Genomic DNA, 24247 nt, shown 5'->3' on the forward strand with positions numbered 1-24247 from the left:
AGTGTGCTAATGAGGAGCTTTGTTTGATATAGATAGGTAGTTTGTTCCAGAGTATGGGAAACCTCTGGGACAGGAATTTATCCCTCCAGCATGTTCTGTTTATTGTGGTGACAAGGTTTAGGTCCCTATAGCATGTAGCTCGGAGGCATTGGGATTTCTTTAAGTGGAGCATGTCCAACAGCTCTTGGTTTGACATAGCTTTGTATGTTAGGCAGAGATCTCCTCTGAGTAGGCGATATGTGACGGAGTAAAGCTGGAGTTTTTTGAGACGGTCTGCGTAAGGCATCTGTTTGAGGCCAATAATCCTCTTTGTGAGGTATTTCTGTGGCCTTTCCAGTTGTTGTAGATGTCTTGTGAGGTACATACCAAAAGGGGTGTTGCACTCTATAATGGGTCTAATGAGTGATGAATAGAGGAAAACAATGACCTCTTTGTTCCTGGATGAGAAACCTTTTGTGATGAGGTGTGCCATGTAGAAGGTTTTCCTGACTACTGTGGAGATGTGATTATTAAAGGAGAGACTACTGTCCACCTGTGTCGCAAGGTCTCTTATCACACTTTTGGTATTAAGTAGACTACTGCCTATGTGGTAGTTCATGGGTGCAGAGTTTTTACCAAAAGGGATGACAATGCACTTTTTGGCATTGAGCTTGAGGCCATGGCTTTGACACCAGGCATCTGTCTCAGTGAGATTCTTTTGTAGGATGTCCACATCATTAGGAGTTTTGATTCTGGCTCCTAGTTTGCAGTCATCTGCAAACTTTGTGAGCCAAAGACCTTCTTTGTTAGTCAGTACTTCAGAGAAGTAGATACCAAACAGGAGAGGACCTAGGACTGAACCCTGTGGTACTCCACTTGTCACTGGTCTGAAGTTGGATTTAGAGTCTGCTACTTTCACAGTGTGGGTTCTGTCCATGAGCCAGTTGGCAACCCATCTTGTGACATAGGGATTTATACCTAGTTTAGAGAGTTTATCTATAATTCCAAAGTGGGGGATGGTGTCGAAAGCCTTGGTGAGATCTAGATAGGCTGTGTGAACCACCTTACCCTCATCTACGGCTTTGGTGACCGCTTCAAAGAAGTCTATCAGGTTTAGGAGACATGATCTGCATTTTACAAACCTGAACTGGGTAGGGTCCAGACATTGGAGATTACCAATGTCATTGTTTATAAGTTCCATGATGATACGTTCCATATCCTTGCAGACCAGACTCGTCAGGCTAATGGGGCGGTAGTTCCCGGGGTCCATGGTGGCTCCCACTTTGTGGAGTGGGATAACCGTTGCTGTGCGCCATTCAGTGGGCACAAAGCCTGAGGTGAGGCTATGATTGAACATGGTACTTAGGTGGGTACCAGTTCATTCTGTAGTTCATGTAGAATGCAGAATGCAGCCTGGAATGTTGTCAGGTCCCGTGGATGCTGTGTTCTTGGCTTTGGAGAGTGTGTTTTTTGCCTGTGCAGCCATGATTACAGGAACTTTGCATTCTTCCGGTATAGAGCTGGGCCCTTTAAGGGAATGAGAGATGGGTAAAATTAGTACTGAACCTATCTGACAGAATGTTGGCAATATCAGTTGGTTCTGTATATTTAGTGCCATTGTGCTGTAACTCAGAGCAGATCTGAGTGTTGCCATTGAGATTCTTGACATAGCTGTAGAATGCGTTGTGGTAGTCTTTAGAATCAGTGGTGATTTTGTTTTCGTAACTAGCTTTGGAGGATTTTATGAGGGATCTCAGCTTCTTACTGAGGCTGACCACAGAATTCCTCCAATTATGGGATTTTACTCTTTTATTTTTTGCAACAGTTTCTTTCTTCTGTTGTAGAGTTTGTTTATGACAGGGGACCAACAGATTGGCTTCCTTTTTTTGGAGGATAGCATCTTGGTTCTGATAGGGATTGCACGATCCATGCACTTGTGTAAGTGCTTATAAAGTGCAATTGTATAGGATTCAGCAGTCGTACCTCTATTGACCGTCAGTTATATTTTATTTATATATTTACATTTACAAATACTCATATGTGAGACTATTATCTATCAAAATAAAATGTAGCTCATAAGTTTGTCAAATTCATTTTATTTATGTGTTCTTAGGAGCCTAAGTCATGGCTGAAAAGTGTTTGTGAACTAGCCCACCTTATCCAGTTACAAACTGATAAATAAATATAACATTTGCAGATGTTGATTTGAGCAGTAGGTTCACATTTTCTGAAATGTTCTTTGTGTGAAATGTCATATTTACAAATGGCAGCACTGTGCTCTAAATAAATCAGCAACTTCAGAGACAAAGTTGAGGAACAGGACTAGGGTTTTTTGTTTTGTTTACTGTTAGGGATATTTATGGTTAGGGTCATGTTTAGGACTAGGTATAGGGTTCAGCTTAGGGTTAACATTATAGAGTGTGTGTATATGGGGCCCGTATGGTGTTGTAGATGATGGTCATGAGAAAGATACTATGTAAAGTTACAAGTATTGGTGCCTTTTGTGTATTTTTGAAAAGGCTGCATGCTGACAAATTGTTTGAACTTATTGTTTCAAATGTGTGCTCTGTGAACTTTTCATTCTGTAATAGTTTGGACTCAAATTTACATTTTCAAGTGTTCTATTTCATGTCAGACATCCCTTAGCAGGAAGTAGAAGATAGATATTTGCTAGTTATATATGACCAAATACTGTTAACAAAACAAGAACTTTCTATTTTCATTGAATTTAATATTATAATGTGATGACTTCAATATGTTTATAAATTAAAGTTGCAAAAAAATCCAATAATAAAATATAAAACAAATGTAAAACAGTTCTACTACATGCAGTAGAAACCTACTATTTAAAATCCAGGGGTTTGTATGCCTTGTAGCTCAGGAAGGCTGCTGCTTGTGCTCAAACATGAATATGAATTTGGGCAAGCAACCCTGGGGAGGGAGCACTGCACATGCTCAAACCTGAATATGAGTTTGAACAAGCAGCCTTAGGGAGGGAGAGCTGCACGTGCTCAAACCTGAATATGAGTTTGAACAAGCAGCCTTAGGGAGGGAGAGCTGCACGTGCTCAAACCTGAATATGAGTTTGAACAAGCAGCCTTAGGGAGGGAGAGCTGCACATGCTCAAACCTGAATATGAATTTGAACAAGCAGCCTTAAGGAGGAAGAGCTGCACATGCTCAAACCTGAATATGAATTTGAACAAGAAACTGTGGGGAGGGAAAGGGAGGTAGATTTTCTGACTAGGGAGAGCGAGGGAGGTTTGAGAATCAGTTTAGTTAGGGAGGGATCAGGGAATTTGAGAATCTAGAGGGGGCATAAAGCTTTAAGATTAGGGAGCAGGAAGGGATTTTCAGAGTTAGTGAGTGATCGGAAAATTTAGGTTTATGGAGGGGGGTTGGAGTTTTTGGTTTTGGAAACAGGAAAGGAGTTTTACTTTTAGGGAGCAATCAGGTACTTTAGCATTAGTGAGGAGGAGTAGAGGTTTAGTGTTAGGGACTGAAGATTCAGGTAGGGAGCTTTGTGAAAGCTTTAGGTTTAATGTTTGGGTTTTCATAGGGCTATTTAATGTATAGGATTAAGTGTTAGGAGGGCTATACAGGAATGGGAGATTGAGCTATTGCGAGTACAAGCATTTGCTTTTTCAAATAAGTGACAGCGAGCAGATTTGTCTCATGTTAGTAGCACATGAGCACCTGTAGTAGAACCATGTAAAACTGTTTATTTTTACATTTGGGGTACTTTTGGAATACTCACCAAAAATAACAAAGCAAACTGCTGCTTTAAGAGATTAAGATATTTAATTTGTTTAAAAACGCTTTGTGCAGCATCCATTTATTATAATTACTTAGCAGTTTATTTATAGATGTAGAAAAAATAGAAGAATTACTTGCTGCCATTGTAAATTCATCTATTGAATATAAAAAAAACTTATATCTGGATAACAATAGCCTTTCTGGTGACAAATTAACCTATAATTAAGAGAAGAATCAGGGCTGTTTTTCTTAAGGTCGCACCAAGAAACCTTATTTAATTCTCCACCATGAGTGCCAGTGTTTCTTCTGTTTTTTGTTAAGCTTTATTTCATCTTATACAGCACAAAATTACTCCTTTCCCCACCCAAAGTGCCAGTGTTTCTTGTGTTGTCTTGTTAAGCTTTTTGTCACCTTATTCAGACACACAATTACTCATCCCCCTGGTCACATTGATTGATTATAACTTCTGATCTGGATCTTTGAATAATAAATTATGACAAGACTGTAACTAAATTGTTCTTTCCTTTTTGAGCATAATGTGTGCTTTGAATGCTCAAGAACCACCAGCAGGTAGCAATGCTGCCCCAATTCTTTGGCAGGTATAAGCGCTGATTTCAATAAATAAACTATTATATATTCTTATTACCAGTTTTCTCTAGCCATTACCAACCAGATGACTTCTATTTTATTATTTATTTTTGGATTGTCAGCGACTAAGTATGTGAGTATATAGATGCACACCCAGGTCTGGACATATGATCTGTAGCATATCAAAAGAAATGTTTGTTAACTGAGTGCCATGTAATATCCTGCCAGGGTTTTTCAGCATAACATTTTTATTACTATGCCTGATCTTTTGCTCACACAGATACGTTCTCTTTTACCTAGTTTGCTTCCCACTAAAGAAGCAAATAAGCTTATGACTGGCAACACCAGCTGGCATCTCAGTCAACATTGTCACATTTGCATCATTCCTTTACTTGCTTTCCCCTTTCTGTGACAGTTTGCTGCCTTTGTCTTCTGACTTTTCATCCTAAATAATTACAGATGTTCATTGTGTTAATTATATCTCTACATCCAAGCAAATATTGTCTAGTAGACTGTTGTCCTGTTATTTCCATTTCTTTTTGCGTATATTAATGATGTATGTAAATAAGCATGTGTTTACAATACAGGCTCATTAATTCACAGGTAGGTACCAGGCATTCGGTCTGTAAATCATCATGAGCTTAGCTAATTAATCATGTTTAAAGGTTGCCTCTTGCCACAATACTAGACCTGGGGAGAATTTGTGGCTATCTATCCAGTTGTTGACATTTACAATGAAAGTGGCAAGCGTGTTATTCTGTTTGACATGTGGTATCTGTTCCAAATTTGGGGAATGCAATGACTAGTCCTAATGGTCAAATAGTCTGACAGCCTAGTCTTGACCAGTAAACCTATAGGTACAGCAAGTATTCATGTTTGTACATTTTTATGTCATTGAATTTATTTACAAATAAACTTTCTGTGTTCACCATGTTCTAATTTTGTTTTTTCTGTTTTACTGGCAGGCCAACCATGAAAACTCTAAGCTCTAAAAGGTGCTGCATACCTGTCAGGACATTTCAATAGCACCATACTTAAGTGGACACTGTGTAAACTGATGTCAACCAGTCGCAACAACAGTGGAGCTTCATACACAACGGTAGGGTGTCCTCTTGCTTTCTCTGACAAAACTATGTTATGCATAAAAATCAGTTTACCACTTTTCTGAAAGATGAAATAAATAAGTAAGATTTCATGGCAATCCGTGCAATGAATGCCTTCTCTTTAGCAGGGTTTGAGTACTTAAATAGGATTATTTGCAGTTATGTGTGAGGCAAACCTAGGTATTTGTCTGTATGAGGCAATGAATGGACACGACTAGGTGTTTACTTAAACATGACTATTTGGACTGATGTATGAGGCAAACCTAGGTGTTTGCCTCTGTGAAGCAATGAATGGAAACAACTAGGTTTTTATTAAGAAAATGACCATGTAATGCAAGTTCATGTTTTATTTCAAAGCAATTTGATTAGGTAAAAGAAACTCAGCAGTTTTATATTTCAGAAATCAGACAAACAGAAGAAAAACATATACCACATTAGGACAAGTACAATTTCTAAAAGTCCATTTAGACACATCGGGCATGTGGTATTTCTTTAGATAGTTAAACCATACCTGTCATTTCATATACCTCTACATTTTTTTCTAAAGTGTATTCTCAACACTTATATTTATAGTAGATTACAACCAGCAAGAATATAATGAAGATATTGCACAATAATATATTGGCTCACATTCTCTCTCTTGCTTTCTGATGACCACTGTCCTCCTTCTCAAGTTCATCCTTTTTTATGCCCTCATATCTTTATAACAATCCATCATCTCTTTTGTCCTCTAACATATATTGTCTGAATTTGTGTATAATTTTTTTCTTGTTTATTTATTTACTTACAATTTGTTTACCAGATAGGTGGGCTGATCTACTGACTGTTTTCAGTCTTGACCCAGCTACAGAAAAGTCCAATAGAAGGCAAGAAGGAACATTTTTACACAAGTGACAGAAACATATGTGCATGATACTATTGCTGAAGAATTAGAATTCAAAAGCATAGAGCAGCCGCTGCAGTAATTATGAATGTAACAGTAGAAATGCATTAGGACTACAGTAAAATGGAGGTATGTAGTCCTATGTATGTACAAGATGCATGCAATAATAGAAAGCAATTGTACAATTATACAATTATATGTCCTTCACTATTGTCCCATATACAAAACCCATCCCACAGTTCTCCACTGCCGAACTTCTACTTTCTTTTCTTAAAATGAATAATTGCAAAAACATCTGTGTGATAGTCATTTACATTCCCCCAGGCAATAACATTCCAATTCTTGAGGAAATCCTTGCCTGGGCATCTACTAACATAAAAAGTGAGACTGCCATACTGAGAGACATAAATATCAACTGGCTAGACATATCCCCACACTACTCTAGCTGCAATATTGGGTTCCTATTATTTAAGTGAGCGCTTAAAGTTGCGAACACTATTTCGTCAAACTTGTTTACATGAAATGGCAAAATGCCAAAAGCCTGGAACAGCGATTTTTTTTTCCTAAGGAGAAAAATCACTGGTCCGTTTTTGGGAATTTGCCATTTCCTCCACTGTGATGCGATCTCAGAGTTCATAGGTTCTTAGGTTCATAGGTAGGTACTAGGCTATCAGCCCAACAGCCTAAGTAAGCCTAGCCAACAAGGTTCCCTGGCTTACGCCACCCAAAAAAGTTAATTTCCTGTACCCCTGTCGAGCAGAGCCACAGACATGATCCCCGGGGTGCATTTCCTATTTCCCATCCAGTCATCAAGATTTTTCTTGAAGAGTGCTAATAAGGAACTTTGCTTGCATAGATGGGCAGCATGTTCCAGAGTATAGGAAGTCTCTGGGACAGGAATCTATCCCTCCAGCATGTCCTGTTTATTGTGCTGACAAGGTTTAGGTCCCTAGAACATGTAGCTCAGAGCGGTTAGGATTTCTTTAGGTTTAGTATATCCAACAGCTTTGGGTTTAACATAGGTTTATATGTTAGGCAGAGATCTCCTCGGAAAAGGCGATATGCTACAGAGTAAAGCTGGAGTTTTTTGAGATGGTCAGTGTAGGGCATCTGTTTGAGGCCAGTAATCCTCTTTGTGAGGTACTTCTGTGGCCTTTCCAGCTGCTGCAGATGTCTTATGAGGTACATTCCAAAAGGGGCATTGTACTCTATAACGGGTCTAATGAGTGCCGAGTAGAGGGGAACAATGACTTTTTTTTTCCTGGATGAGAACCCTTTTGTGATGAGGTGTGCCACATAGAAGGATTTCCTGACTACTATGGTGATGTGATTATCAAAGGAGAGACTGCTCTCCACCTGGGTCCCAAGGTCTCTTATCACACATTCGGCATTAAGTAGACTGCCGTTTATGTGGTAGTTCATGGGTACAGAGTTTTTACCAAAGGGGATGGCAATGCACTTTTTGACATTAAGCTTGAGGCCATGCCTCTGACACCAGGCATCTGTCTCAGTGAGGCCCTCTGTAGGATGTCCAGATCATTTGGGGACTCGACTATGGCTCCTAATTTGCAGTCATCTGCGAACTTCTTTAGCCAGAGGCCTTCTATGTTAGCCTGTACTTCAGAGAAGTAGATACCAAACAGGGGAGGTCCCTGGACTGAACCCTGTGGTACTCCACTTGTCACTGATTTGAAGTCAGATTTGGAATCTGCAGCTTTTACAGTGTGGGTTCTGCCAATGAACCAGTTGCCAACCCATCTTTTGACATAGGGATTTATACCTAGTTTAGTGAGTTTAGCTATAATTCCAGAATGGGGGATGGTGTCGAAAGCCTTGGCGAGGTCAAGATAGGCTGGGTAAACCACCTTACCTTCATCTACGTCCTTGGTGACTGCCTCAAAGAAGTCAATCAGGTTCAGAAGGCATGATCTGCCTTTCACAAACCCGAACTGGATGAGTTCCAGAGTTTGGAGGTTACCAATGTCTTTGTTTATGAGTTCCATGATGATCAGTTCCATGGCCTTGCAGACCAGGCTCGTCAGGCTAATAGGCCAATAGTTCCCAGGATCAGTGGTGGCTCCCCTTTGTGGAGTGGGATAACTGTTGCTGTGTGCCATTCAGTGGGCACAAAGCTTGACATGAGACTATGATTGAACATGGTGCTTAGGTGGGGAGCCAGTTCACTCTGAAGTTCATATAAAACACAGCCTGGAATGTTGTCTGGTCCCATGGATGCTGTGTTTTTGGTTTTAGAGAGTGCAGGTTTTACCTGCATAGATGTGATTACAGGGGATCTGCATTTTTCCTGTATAGATATGGGCCCTTTAAGGGGTGAGAGGGGGGTAAAGTTAGCACTGAACCTATCTGCCAGGATGTTGGCAATATCAGTTGGTTCTGTAATTTTCATGCCATTCTGCTGCAACTCAGAGCAGATCTGGGTGTTGGCATTGAGATTCTTGACATAGCTATAGAATATTTTGTGGTTGCCCTTAGAATCAGTGGCGATTTTGTGTTCGTAGATAGCTTTGGAGGTTCTTAGAAGGGATCTCAGCTTCTTACTGAGGCTGACTAGGGAGCTCCTCCACTCATGGGATTTTACTCTCTTTTGCAACAATTTCTTCCTTCTGTTGTAGAGTTTGTTTATGGTAGGGGACCATCAGATTGGCTTCCGTTTTTTTTGGAGGATAGTGTCTTGATTCTGTTTGGAATAGCATGATCCATGCACTCGTATAAGTGCTTATAGAGTGCATTTGTGTAGGATTCAGCAGTCGTAACTGTATTGTTCATCTGCATGGCTGTTATGAGTTGATATATTTAAGTAGGGGGGGTGTGGGTGTCGGTCCCCAACTTTATTTTGTGTTTGGGTTTTTTTTGTTTGTTTGTTTCTTTTTTTACAGATCAACAATTTTTTTCCCTGGGAAAAAAAAAATCGCTGATCCGTGTGGTCGACATTTTGCATTTTCGTAGTGTTTGGGTGGATTATATAGCGTTCGCAATTTCAAGCATTCGCTAATATAATATAGACCCGCAATATCAATCTATATAAGTTCACCCAGCTAGTTAACACCATAACCAGGCCTAATTAAATTAATGCTAATAGTTCAATCCTAGACTGGATTTTAGTGTCCGACCCAAATAAGATCACTTCTGCTGGTACACTCTCCAATAGTATAAGTGACCACTTGCCAGCCTTTATACAATGTGAAAGTAACACAACAGTTAATAAACATCAGTACAGGGTTGCCAGAGATGAATCCCAGTTATGTCCATCTAGTTTTAACCAAATGTTGCTTAGCATCAACTGGGATGCACTAAAATCACTTCCCCTTGATGAGGCAGTTGAGTTCTTCCTCAGCATACTAAACAATCTCGCTCCCCCTAGACAAAAGAGAGTAAAAACCAACCATGCCATTTGGCTAACAAGATCCACTAAGGATCTAATGAAACGCAGGGACAAATAATGGAAAATATGACAAAAAAAAAAACAAAAACCCATCTGGCCTCACCCAATACAAACAGCTCTGAAACAAGGTTAAGCATATAGTACTACAAAGTAAAAAAGAACACTATCTTACATTACAAAATCAACACAAGCAAAACCCAAAGAAATTCTCGAGCTCTCTTAACTCTTTATTAAACCCAGGCTTTAGTAATAATCCTTGCCCAGACCCAAATAAAACACCTATTGAAACTGCTGCAACTTTCAACTCCTATTTCATAGATACTATAGTCAATCTAACCATTAACTTTCCGAAGACCAACTTGTCCACCACAGACCTCTCCACAGCTAACACCAGTACATCCCCTATTCCCAACTTTACTCTGTCATGTATACCCACTTCGACTATTAAAAAATTGTTTCTAAAACTCAAACCATGCACAAATGCCCCTGACAATATACCCAACAAATACCTGCAAATCTCAGCCAACTCAATTGCTTACCCTATCAACATACTTCTCAATAGATCTATCCAAGAATCCTATATGCCCATCATCTGGAAAAAAGCTTATATCCTCCATCTACACAAGGGGGGCCCCAACTTAGATGGCACCAACTTCCGCCCCATTGCTATATTATCACCCATCTCTAAGATTCTGGAAAAATGTATTCATTCTCAACTTCTTCATCATCTGACTCGCAATCACATCCTCTCCCCCACCCAACATGGATTTTGGCTAGGATATAGTACCACCACTGCCCTCATATCCTTCATGGACACTGTCAATTGAGCCTGTGATGCTGGTAAAATCGTATCTTCACTATTTCTTGATCTTTCTAATGTTTTGGATACTATATCCCACTCTCTCTTTCTAACAAAACTCTCTAACATAGGTACCTCACCTCAAACTCTAAACTAGTTCACTAATTACCTCACTAACGGGCAGCAATCAACTAAATGATGAACTCTTACTCCCCTTTCCTAAACACCACCACTGGTGTTCCTCAAGGCTCCATTTTAGGCCCACTCCTGTTTAGCATATTTATCAATAACTTCCATTCTCTCAAGACTCAGTCGTCAGGTACACAACTCCACTATCATCTGCACTGCAAACAACTCCTCAGAACTGCACCAACTCACCCAAAATGGCTTCACCTCCACCGGAATTTGGATGACTAATAATCATCTTGCCCTAAACTCCAACAAAACTAAACTAGTAATCTTTGCCCCAAAAATCCACACCCCTACAAAAGGAGAACTTCACCATTCAATCCCTAAATGGTACCATCATCGACATTGTACCTAGCACAAAACTCCTAGGTGTCATCATAGATAAAAACCTCACATTCGACATGCACATCCAGTCCACTGTCAAAAAGACACATAAAAAGCTTGGCACTCTCTACCGACACAAACATCTACTCAGTGCATCAGCCTGACTTTCCCCTTGTCTCTTCTTTTCTATTATCCTCTCTTTTATACAGTGCCCCCCTCCTCACCAACATTCAGTCCTCTCTAAACTCATGCTACAACAAAATTGCTAAGTTTGTAACTAATGCCTCCTACTCATCCCACCACTGCTTATCATTATGCAACTTAAAATGGCTTGAACTTCGCAACTATCTCACCTTTATCCAACTAACTACAGCTCACAAACTCATTCATACTCCATCCATGCGCCTTGCTCTAGCTTCTATACTTACTTTATACCATCCTAACTTACCACTCCGATCCAACAACCAATTGCTCATAAATGTAGAAAAACCCAAACTTTCAGCTGGCCAGATGCTTTGCTCCTTTACCATCGCAAAACTTTGGAACTCCCTCCCCCCATCACTTAGATCCACCCACTCAGTAATGTTCTTCAAGACATCTCTGAAACAATACTTCTCATCTTGGCTGTGCACGTGTGCTAACACCACATCTCATATAATCTAACTTCAACCATTACAACTATTCTCACCCCCACTCTACTACTCTGACATCCTCCTTTTACATCCACCTGTCTTTTTACTTACTCCATCTCTCCATCCTGTCCACTTCCCTCTTCTACTAACCCTCATTTACCTACCATTGATCCCTCCTGTTGACTTCCTTCCCTTCCTAACCCTTATAGACCAACCATTGAACCAGTCGAGACATTCGGGTACTCTCGCAGCCTACCTTAATATCATTCCACCACTTATATCTGCAACAATATCCACTGACTGCTGATTCCTGCAACAGGAGTCATATAACCTATCACTCAGCTATTACACCTCCTAAACATGTGAAAAGTTTAAGCACATAGTCTCTAATTAATTCATATATCTGGTTTGCACCCACTGTATGAAGTGTCCTATATAAATTTTGCTAGTTGAAAACTACTCATATGGAATGTTCTCTTGTATATACTCTGTATTGCTTGCATAATATCTTTGATTTGAGAGTGATTATTTATGTACTGTTTTTTTTCACCAATTGTATAAGCTGCCAGTAATATGTACTGAATGTCTTTATTAATGAAAATTCTGTATTGCATGTGAAATGTCTTATATGTGGAGCTTTTCTCCCTGGGACTCCACCAGGGTTGCCAGATTTCGTATCGGCAAGGTAGGGACGAAAAAAAAAAGTGAAGAGCAAGAGCAAAAAAAAAAAAGGTCTTTAATGCAGAACACAGTTCCACATTAAAGATCTGCACTAAATAGATTCTGCAGTAAACACGGAGCTTCTTCTTATCCATATTCAACAGAAGTAGCTCCGTGTTTACGATTTTTGATTAGTCCGCATGCGGTCCAATCAAAAATGCGGAACACAAGAAGCTCCGTGTTTAGCAATTTTTGATTGGCCTGTATGCCAGGTATACAGACCAATCAAAAAAAAAAAAAAAAAAGCGGAGGCTGGCCGGGACTTAAACCAGCAGGGAGGGACTCAGGATCAGGCTGCTGATCTCGGACAGTCCCACCCAAATAGGGACGTCTGGCAACCCTGGACTCCACTGAAAATGGGCACTTCTGGCCCAGCTAGACCATCCAAGTAAACAAATGCAAATAAATAAATAAATAAATAATAGTGAATAATACACTAACAATTCTCTTCATATAATACGATATCTATCTATATATATATATATATATATATATATATATATATATATATATATATATATATATATATATATTAATAGATATATGTATACATATATATATGTAGATAGATATACATATGTGGATATATCAACCATTTACCCAGAACTTAACACACACACACACACACACACACACACACACACACACACACACACACACACACACACATATATATTAGTTAGTATATATAGTAAGGGGGTGGGGGCACAGCCCCCCACATTGGGGAGTATGGGAGGCGTAGCCCCCCACATAGTTTGGGTATATATTATCTTCTGGAAAGAGTTATTCATTCCACTTGTAAGTATTCATGTCTGTGGTTTACAACATTTAAAGTAGGTGGTGGGCTACACCCCCCACACACCCCCCATTGAGGGGGGCTGTGCCCCCCACATCCCCCCTTACTATATATATATATATATATATATATATATATATATATATATACTAACTCCAGGACTACACTATAGTGGGGAACAGGGCATATACCTTTTTAGACTAAATGAGTTTCAGTCAAATGAGCTTTCAGTGAAGTAAGCTTTCAGTGAATTGTGGTCAAGCAATTCACTTTCAGCGAAATGAGGCTTCAGTGAAATGTACTTTCTATCAAACAAAGACCCGTACACACACACACACGCACGCATGCACACACGCACACACACATACACACACACACACACACACACACACACACACACACACACACACACACACACACACACACACACACGCACACACACACACACGCACACACACATGAGGAATTGTTGCTTTGTGGACATATTTACCTAGTGTTTAACCAGTATTACAGAAGCAAGTGCATTTCACAGACTGGATGTTTCCCATCATCCACAGTGTGATTCACAGAGCTACGTGGTGAAATATAAACTATAGTTTTATAGTCTAATTGCCTTCACTCACTCACCTAGCTCCTATTTTTATGCCTTGCTGACCCATTCACAATACTTTCTTTATTAGATGCCTTTACATATATCAGCAAGATGCTCCTTTTTATATAAAGGCTGCTGTTTGTTATTTACTGCTTCTACTCACAGGTGCCATTCAACCAAACCAACCAATTGCTCCCTCAAGCTGTGTCCTGCAGCACGGTATTCTGGTACATCAGTTCAGCATCTGGAGTTTCCTCCAGCAGTCCTGTGAGCTAACTGCATGTTTGGTTTTATAATTCTGTTTAGATGTGAATAATTTTAAATGGCTCAAATCCTTTCTACCTTCTTTAAATCTTTTTATAATCTTTTGTCTTACTGGTTTCCACATGATAAAGCAATCTGTGTTGAGGCTTTTTATGTTAAGCAGCTCAACTTCTCATATCACGCTGTCAAATGCTGCCTAAGCTACTGTTCCAACTCTTTGTTTCAGTAAAAAAGTTATATCCAATACTTGTACCATCTGTCTAATATAAGTACCTTCTCAGACCCTAAGACTGTACAAGCCTTTGAAATTAATCAAGCAGGCTATCATTATATGACTTTGCTTTATTTAGTGACTTAATAAGGACAATGGTACTATCTGGGGTACAGCTAAAATTTTAATCTGTTCATGATTATAACATGGTAATAGACTTCATCCTACAGTCATGGGTGCTCTTTTTACATCTGAAAGAGATCCTTGTGCCCAGTGGGCTTACTCATCAAATAGATAAAATGTGCAGAATCTTCCCTTCATTTGGGAAGTAGTTTTACAGATAGAGTTCTGATCATTATGCATGGCCATATTTTATTGTCTAAAATTCTCCGAGCTACACAACTAATCAATTCCACGCCATAATGCACAGTCATATATGTTAATGACAGGTAAGGCCAAATTCTTTCACAAAATCTGCCCAGTCCACTACATACTTAACCAACAGCTTATTTACTCTGTTATTCATTTTAATTATCATATAATTGTGCTGTGCATTCCTTAACTCTGCTAGTCTTTTTGGACTTATTATCTCTTCCAGAAAGATGTTTCAATCATTTATCTCCCTTTCTGTGAAAAATTCCCCCTCTTTATCTCTACTGAACCATCCATAATTTGTGTTAAAATGTGTTATCCTGTTATTGTATACTTGTAGAAAGATGCTACTGACTTAAACAGACGTTTGTTAAGAGACTAAAGACAATTTGTTTGAAAAGCATTTTAATCAAAAATAATTTGATCAACACAGTTTTCACAAATATATTTTTTAAAGGGACAAGCCCAGCACATCTCATGCATGCAGGCATGCATATAGATTTACCCCTTTGCCCCCCCCCCCCCAATCAACTCCAGGAATGTTGCACTTCAGGACAAGGGCAAACCTAATGCAGTGTCCTAACTTGAGCAAAGTAACTTAAATCCTAGTGCACATTACCTAGCACTTGGCTGTTGGAAAACTTCCAGATACTAACATATTTTCTCTGAATTGCCTTGAGGTATTTTAATGTTTATTTCATCTCACCACTTTGCCTTTTTTTCTCCACAACTATACATATTAAGCTTTTCTATACTTCCTCTATATGGCTTCTAGTGCATGGCTTTTTTTTTATTTCTGCATCTGAAAATACTCCTACACTATGCTGATAACACTTTTTGTATCTGCACTCAAATATTCTGTAATACTTGTAACTGAGTGAAGCAAGTTGTCACTTTTGCTTTTTGAGGCTCATCAGTGGCCATCTATTTGTAAAATCAGATTCCTAGTGAAACTTTTATTTCTCTCATCATTTTCCACTTTTCAGGCCACTGTGCCTCTGTATAAAGACAGATACTATGTAAAAGTATCAATCTCAGCATTATAAAGCATATACAGAAGTACTGGGAATTTTCTCTTAGATATTTCCAGAATCTAGTGGCATCTGTGACTTTAATACCTTTTGACAACTTTGACAGCTCTGCAGAAAATTTGTATGAACCACCAAACTGCTTACTACCTTTGTGTGCTCAAAATATTATCCTGTTATGTACAAATGCATGTAATCAAGTCCTAGATATGTCTAGGCCAGCTCCATAGCACAGATGGATAATGCCCTGTTTTATGACCCAGTTAGCCCAAATGTAATTAGTAGCCTGCATCCTGGAGTGGCTTCCTTAGTCACCAATTGCAAGGTTAGGAGTTTGAAGAGGTCCTACTGCAAGACCAGCATCTGAGTGAATACCTCAGATTTGTACTCTCCACTGAATGTGGGATATAAGGGTATGAGCCCAGGGAAAGGATACATCAAGTGTCAGCAGAGCACAGCAGATGTAAAGAACCATGCATCCACACTGGACTTAGCACAGAGGGCATTGCACTACACCTGCTAGTCAAATTGGAAGAGGACGGAATTAGCCACAAGAGTGAAATATCTGAGTAAACCACAGCTGATGACCCTTTGCTGCCCAGCTCTTGCCCCCACTGCCTTTACATAAGGTGAGGATACCAAAAGTTATTTTCCTTACAAAGAGGAGACCACCCAGATTTGGACTGCTAACTCCATGTATAGCAAATACAAATGCAGCTGTGCAAGTAAACATACCATAACAGTAGATGTTCAAAAGTTGCAGTGGCCTTAACCTTAGCTATATGGATTATATCCTGACAAGGATATAACAGCCAGCCAATTTGCAAAATTTTAGGGCACCTTCCACGCACTCAAACCATTCAGCTCAAGCTGAGCTACCCAAAAAGACAGGGTTGAGCACCAAGCCCTGCAAAGCATTCATGCCAACTGACAAAGAGAGTCTGAGCCCTGACAGCACATAGCTAGCAGTAAAAATCAATAGATATATGGTCAGTACTCCAAATACTGAGGGGTTAGAGGGAGGGAGCAGCTGCTGTTGAAGTGATTATTTGAACATCTACTGTCATGGTAAGTTTACTTACACAACTGAACTGCATTTATCATATTGATCATTGCTGCAGTGGCCTTAGCTATATGGGTAGATTACCCTAACTTACAATACTTGGGAAGTGGAAGAGGAAGGATCCAGGAGCTTCTTGAGAATGGTCCTATTAAAGTCTGGTCTAGACCTAGAGAAAGAATTTAGCTTTGTAAAATTAAGTACAAAGGACCGATCAGGTCTAGAATAACAAGAGGTAATGGTCTGAGAAAAACATTTGGAAACAGTCTGTTTAGACACAAGTTGTCCTTTCTTCTTTCTTCCACAAGAAATGAACAACTGATCTGAAGAGCTGAAAGATTTTGTTCAGTGAAAATAGTACCAGAGTTGTCTGTGGACATCCAAGGAATGGGGTATCCTTTCCACCTCATTAGGGAGATGGATAGTTTGGCTTAAAGTTAACTTGTATACCACTTTAAGCATAAAAGAAAGATTAGTACTCAAAGAAAACCTCTCTCTGTGGAAAATGAGATAGGGCTGAATCACTATTACAGCTTCCAACTCAGGTAATCTTCTTGTAGAGGTCAGGGCAATCAGTAAAACAGTTTTCCATATTTAAAACCTCAAGTTAGCATGATAAGCTGGTTCAAATGGAGCAACTTTTACCTTCTGTAAGTAAGGGGGAAACACTGGTTTTCTTGAAGGTCTCTTATGCAAAATTCCTTTCAAAAACATTTTCACATGAGAATACATTGAAATAGGGGGATCCATGAACAGACATGCTGAAATGGCCTAAAATGAACCATGATGGAGGAGTAAGGAAGGCCATAGCATAGTAACTCATACAAATATTGTAAAACCAGAGAAACACAATCCCTGAGAATTTATTGGTTATGTTGGTGGCGCCAACTAGAAAACCTTTTCCATTTGCTAATATATAATTTTCTAATAGCAGGCTTTTATGCCTACATTAATACCTGATGCATGTCTTCAGCAAACAGGTGCCTAAAGGGAATTAGAACCCTATCTTCCCAACAGCCGGTTAAAGTTGATTGAACTCAGGGAGTATCAAACACCTGTATTCTTGTGTAAGTGGATCTATTCTGTGAGGAAGCATAAGGTAATTGCCCCTGGCCAATTCCAAAAGAAGAGGGAGCCCATGGTACCTATGCCAGAATGGAGTGACCATAATAAATTTGTTGGATTCTTTTTGAATCTTCAGAATTACCCTGGATACCAGAAAGGGTATAAAAGAGTACATGAACATTCCTGCCCAAGGAAAAGAAAAAGCATCTGTCTTTCATGCCTTATTGCATGGAGTCTAGGTGCAAAATTTTAACAGCTGATTGTTCAGAGATGAGGCAAAGAGGCCAACTTGAGGAACTCCCCACTGATGGATCAAATCTTGGAAGATCCACCCCTGATCTAGCTTCCATTCATAAGGATCTGCCTTTATCTTGATCCACTTGTCTGCCTCACAGTTATGCCTTAGTGGAATGTAGGAATCCTGTACAGAGAGACTCTATTGTAAAGCAATATCCCAAGCTAACATGGCTAGACTTCACAAGGTGTAAGATCCAGTTCCCCTTTGCTTGTTGATGTACCATGTCACTGTGGTATTGTCTGTAACAACTTGAAAAGGTCTGAGAGTTGAATGCCTTGATTAGAGCAAGCATCTCTTTTATATTTATGTGTTTGCATCTGTTCGTGGTGTCCCACACACATTGAACTTTTATCTCTCCTAAAACCACTCCCCAAGCAAGTTTTAAAGTGACTGTGGTGACTGGTTTATGAGTAGGGGAGGAGAAGGAGAGTCATGGATTTAGGGATATTTGATTTCCACCAAGTGATTTCTCTTCTGACAAATCCCAGAACTGGAATTTAAAAAGATAATGGGTGTTGGTGCTGGGACCAAAGAGACTTCAGATACCATTGTATCTTTCTCGAGTGGAATCTTACCAGAGGTATCATGAGAATCATATAAGCAATGAGAGCCAAAATTCTGAGGTATTCTTTGTAAAGCCCAAACTCTGAGTGGAAAACTAAAAATAGATACAGATATAAATCTTTTTTTTGTTCCTGTAGAAGAAAAGCTCTTTGAACTGAAGTGTCTAGCAGACACCCCAGGAACACAATCTGGTGTGATGGAGTCAAAAACTACTTTTGAATGTAGTCTTGGAATGCCAGCTTATGCAAGAGATTTCTCACACAAGACAAAGAGACTCCTGACACTTTAAAAAAGACTCTACAAAGATAAGTAAATCATCTAAATATGGGAAACATTTGGATACCCTGTAGCCTGCAGTGATCTATTACTGGAGCTAGACACTGTGAGCACTCTTTGTGCAGTGAATAGTTTAAAGTATAAGGAATAGAACTGATCATGTGATTTAGAAACACAAAACCTTAAGAAATACCTGAAATATGGGTAAATATGGATTTGATGATAAGCATCTTTTAAATCTAGTGTTACTGGAAAACTTAAATGAGGAAGAAGAGGTAACAGGTTATGAAGTGATTGCAGTTTGTACTTGGGCACTATCACAAATTGGTATAAAAAAGAAAGATCTAGAACTTGTCTATAGGCATTTCCTTACTGTGGCAACAAAAACATCCTTGAATAAAAACCTTTCCCAAACTGCGAAGGCAGAACTGGCTCTATTAGTACCTGGGACAAAATATGTTGAAGGATAGGGGGAAATAGAGGTGTCTGGTGAATGAGGAGTTACTCCCTGAAAATGAGGAATTTCCTCCCACTGCCACATAACTGTGACAAATGGTCTGCAGAACCCATTTGTCTGAAACTATCTGTTGTCAAAGAATGAAATGGATATTCAGACTTTGTGGAATAGATGTCACAGTGGGAGGGGGAACATGGTCCCTTAAATAGTCATTCTGACATGTTAGACTTTCCTTTGTTTTGGGGGATTCCTGTCGTTTAGGAATCTCCTTGCCACTGATTCTTAAGATTCTGTTTAAGAGCATTTTCCTGAGACTGTTTATTTTGTTTCTTGCCAAAACAGGATGAGGGAGTACAGAATCCCTTGGAAAATTTGAAAAAGGAGGACTGAAAAATCTAAAAGATTTCCTGTATCAACTTACCTCTTCCGTCACATTTTTGATCACCTCTGCAGCTGAGGAATCAAAAACTAAATCTCTATCCAAAGGAGAATTTAAAATCTCATATTTCACATCTACCGGGAGTTATCCCATTTGAGTTAGAACAATGTTTAATTAAGGGGATAGACTGTAGGAGAAATGTTGTAGAATTGGGATTGGGTGCTAGTGCAGAAGGATAAGATGGCTATCTAAATTCCATGGTCAGCCTATTAAGCAACGAAAGGAAAAGGACATTATGGATATTTTTAGGTAGTATCAAGGTTGAATCCCATTAACAGGAGAATAGTTTTTCTTTTCTAAATCTCATCCACCTTTGCTAGTAAACAAGACCACAATATACTAAAATATCTGCACCTCATATAGCTACTTCACCCTCATATAGACAGACAGGAGTCCACTCTTTTCTGGGAGAGAACCATGACTTTTGATTTAGAGATGCATTACTGAATTTACAGGCATTTGAGGGTAAGTGGGCAGCACCATTAGCAGACAACAAGGAATCTACCCCAACACCCCCAAACTGGATATTTTCCAGAGTCTGGCTGCACTTTGATATACCTGTTCATGAAAATCACAGATAAGAGGAGCAACAAGTCACCCCCTTAATGAAGTATTGTATCCAGCATGAAAGAATGTGATTTAATGCTAAGAATGCCAATAGTAATCCACTGCAAATGAAGCAGTCATGGTTAGCCAACCTGAATCACACACCTGTGTGAGGAACAGGACTAACACAATTTAAGATGAACAAGATAATTTCACAGCCTCAAGACCTATGGTGCTTCTGACTGATATCTACAGGATATCCTCCCAAAGCCAATCCTCCTCCTGGAAAAATAAAGGTCAGTACTCAGTGTTAAAAGCTTTATTCAATGTGTTTGCATTCTTGTCAAAAAACTATTTAGTAGTACAGATTTTTTTCATTGTTGTTTAAAGTTAAAATGAGGGGAAAAGGTCAGTATGCGAGCAATGCGGTTGGTGAATCGCTGTTAAGACTGAGTACTACTGTCTTATTTCTCTGGGACTGAGTGGCAAACAGCCCAGTCTCTATACTGCTTTTTTTGTCAAATATATTTATTGTTTTTCAAAAGAAGCAATACTGGCAAAACATTGGAACATTCCTGCTTAAGCTTTTATAGATTTACAGCTAATAATTCATAATATGTTAGATAACTGTGATACAAAAACAGAATGAACAAAGTACAGTTGTGTAAGGAAACTTACCATAACAGTAAATGTTCAAATGATCACTGCTGCAGTAGCCGTAGCTGCATGGGTTATATCCCACTATAACAGCTGGCCAGATTCCAAAGCTTAAGGGCTCCTTCCATCTCAATGTGCACAAACCATTAACCAGCTCAAGAAGAGCTGAAGAAAAAGAGTGGTTTGGGTGCCGAACCCCTTAGAGTTGTCATGCGAACTGAAAGCCTGCGTTTGAGCTTGTTTCCCACTTCTCTTGTAACTGGTTCAGTCCAGATACAGATTTGCTGTAACCAAGAACATTTGTAAGCTTCTGAGCCCCACAAGCCTTTCTGTGTTGGTGGGAAGCCTTCTAGCTTATCAGTGGAAGTGGTAAGCACTAGATAGCCTATATACCACAAGAGGAGTGGTTTCTGGCCCAGAAATTGTGGTTTATTGGCCGTTTGGGCAGTTTTTTCCATCTCTTTCAACTTTCTGGTTTAAAAGCCAGCATTTGAGCTTGTTTCCCCCCTTTCCTGTAACTAATCTAGTCCAGATACAGATTTGCTGTATCCAGGACTGTTGGTAAGCTTCTGAGCCCCCCAAGCCTTTCTGTGTTGGAGGGAAGCCATCTAGCTTATCAGTGGGAGTGGTAAGCACTAGTTAGCCTATCTACCACAAGAGGAGAGGTTTCTGGCCCAGGAATTGTAGTTTACTGGCCATTTGGGCAGTTTTTCCATCTCTCTCAACTTTCTGGCTTAAAAGCTCGCATTTGCGCTTGTTTCCCGCCTTTCCTGTAACTAGTCTAGTCCAGATACAGACTTTCTGTAAACAGGACTGTTTGTAAGCTACTGAGCAGTGCCAAAGTCTGCTCTTCAATATTTCCCTCAGATCTACTAGTTCTCTCCTCTCCAGCATTTATACTAGCCTATTAGTCTAGCACTTTACCAGACTTCTTGTAGCAATTATTGTAGCACACAAAAGTGCTACCAGCACTAAATGTTCTAAAAAGAAACATATCCAGTACTTATTATCAATGCCCACCCCTCCAGGCATGTCTTAAGGTCAGTTCCCTGTGCTTTCTCCTATTAACCTGGTGAACTTGGGCATCCTGAGGCAATGTAGCAACTACCTAATGTACAGTGACAACCCTCTCCTCTTACCTCCCAACACTCAGACTTGCGAGAGATGCACTTATATATCCAAACTGTCACTCTCCAGCCAAGAACGGAATAGCTGGTCAAGAGAAAGTCAACACTTGCACCACACCACATGGAACACATAGCCCTCCAAAACACAAACCAGCACTGCCTTCACATAAAAACACAAACCTCACACCTACCTTCGTGGAGGCTGTCAATAAAAATCTACTCAAGCAGCAGAGACCTCTAAGGTAGAAATGCACTCGACCATCACAACACAACACTAATCACAAGACATGTAACATCCTAAGTAGTGTGCCACTCAAACAAAGCCCCTAAGGCAAAACAGCATGCCCAACACACTAGTCATAGATGACTCAATAGTGAAACACACTGATGTCCCACTCACTAGGTTGAATAACGAGAAAGTAACAGTCAGCTGCCTGTCAGGTGACAGGATCTGCCACATAATGCATGCACTCAGGTCCCACAACAACAGGTGCAAATATGACTCTGTCATTGTACATGTGGGTGTGAATGACCTGAGACTTACCTCCCTGGACTACATGAAAAGAGATATGGAGGAGTTCTCGGATTATGTAACCCAGTCGGCTTTGACCATATTCCTAAGCAGCATCCTACCAATACCCAGAATGATACCACAGAAAAAGCAGAAAATTATTGTTTTCAACAACTGGCTAAGTTTCTGGTGTTATTCTGAGGGGAATCCAGTATCTGTCTGCCTGGGATGACATGACTGACAGACCTTGATGCTTTGCCAAAGATGGCCTGCATTTGTCAGGTCTATATTATAACATCAAAGTCTTACAACTTCGAATGTTATAATATTGAACCCATTAGAGCAAAACACCAGAAAACCCAGGGAAAAAATTTGCTGTTCCGACAAACATACACACAACACAAGCTCACCAAAATAAATAATCCATACACATACACTTCACAAAACCCTACACTAAACCATACATACACCACTAGCTATCCACTTACCTTAACCTAACCCTAACCCTAAGGTCCCTAACTATCGCACACTCACCTTACCTGCTCCCTAACCCTAAAGTCCCTATTGCACACACACCTTACCCACTCCCTAACCCTAAGGTCCCTATCGCACACTCACCTTACCCGCTCCCTAACCCTAAGGTCCCTATCGCACACTCACCTTCGTTCGCACACTTACCTTAACCCGGTCCGTAACCTTCGCTCCACAGTCGAGGAAATAGCAAAGCTGCAGAAACAGCCCACTGAATACTTTTGCTAGGAAAGTATTCTGTGTTCTGCAGCTTCACTAGTTCCAGCGTTCGCTCTAATGGGTTTGATATTATAAGATTCAAAGTTGTAAGACTTCGATGTTATAATATAGACCCGCATTTGTCACCCCTGGGCTTCCGGATACTGGCCAAGGTTGTTGCCACCCCTATAGTGCCTTTTTTAGACAGTGTTCCAAAGACCAAATTACCACCATAACAGCTACAAACCAATGCAATCTGAGGGTCATGCTGCTCAACGCTAGAAGTCTAAATCTCAAAATGCACTTGCTCAAAGCACTCCTTAAAATGGAAAACATCAACGTTTGTGCTGTAACAGAGACCTGGTTCAAGGCAGCAGAAAGCACCACTGCACTACTAGGCTAATATTCATTCCACACCTTTCAGCCCCAGAACTTGGACCAACGTTCCAAAGGCTGTAGTGTTTACATATTCATAAAGGATGCACACACCTCCAGACTGGTAGCCCAACATAATGCATCAGATATACTTCAGGTGCAGCTAACATTGGGTAAGACAGCGATTCAGGTCATAGCCTGCTATAGGTCCCCAACCATGTCCCAAGACTCACACTCCACATTCCTAAGCACCCTGGAGAATATTAGGGTCAAACCTAACACTCTCTTACTGGGCAACTTCAACTACCCTTCCATTTACTGGGAAAACTACTCATACCAATACACTTGCCCAACGTTCCCTGGAGTTCATTAATTCCAGTGCTCTGGACCAGCTTATTCTTACCCCCATTAGAGGTAGCAACATCCTTGACCTGGTCATTACTAACATGGGCGACTGTTGCTCTACACCAATAGTCAGCTCCTGCCTGGTTAGATCCAACCACAA

At 40.0% G+C, this 24247-nt stretch overlaps 1 protein-coding gene across 2 annotated transcripts in view; it reads left to right on the forward strand.

The window, feature by feature from the left end:
* The window catches only part of ZBTB20 (zinc finger and BTB domain containing 20), a 607056-nt gene that overhangs the window by 163349 nt on the left and 419460 nt on the right, over nt 1–24247 (forward strand). For both annotated transcript variants that reach the window (XM_044073007.1, XM_044073006.1), the window contains exon 2: nt 5288–5421. The gene's annotated coding sequence lies outside the window, so the exon portion shown is untranslated. The remainder of the gene's footprint in view (nt 1–5287; nt 5422–24247) is intronic.

Source organism: Protopterus annectens, chromosome 5.part1, assembly GCF_019279795.1.
Source record: "Protopterus annectens isolate FY-2018-M chromosome 5.part1, PAN1.0, whole genome shotgun sequence".
NCBI lineage: Eukaryota > Metazoa > Chordata > Ceratodontiformes > Protopteridae > Protopterus > Protopterus annectens.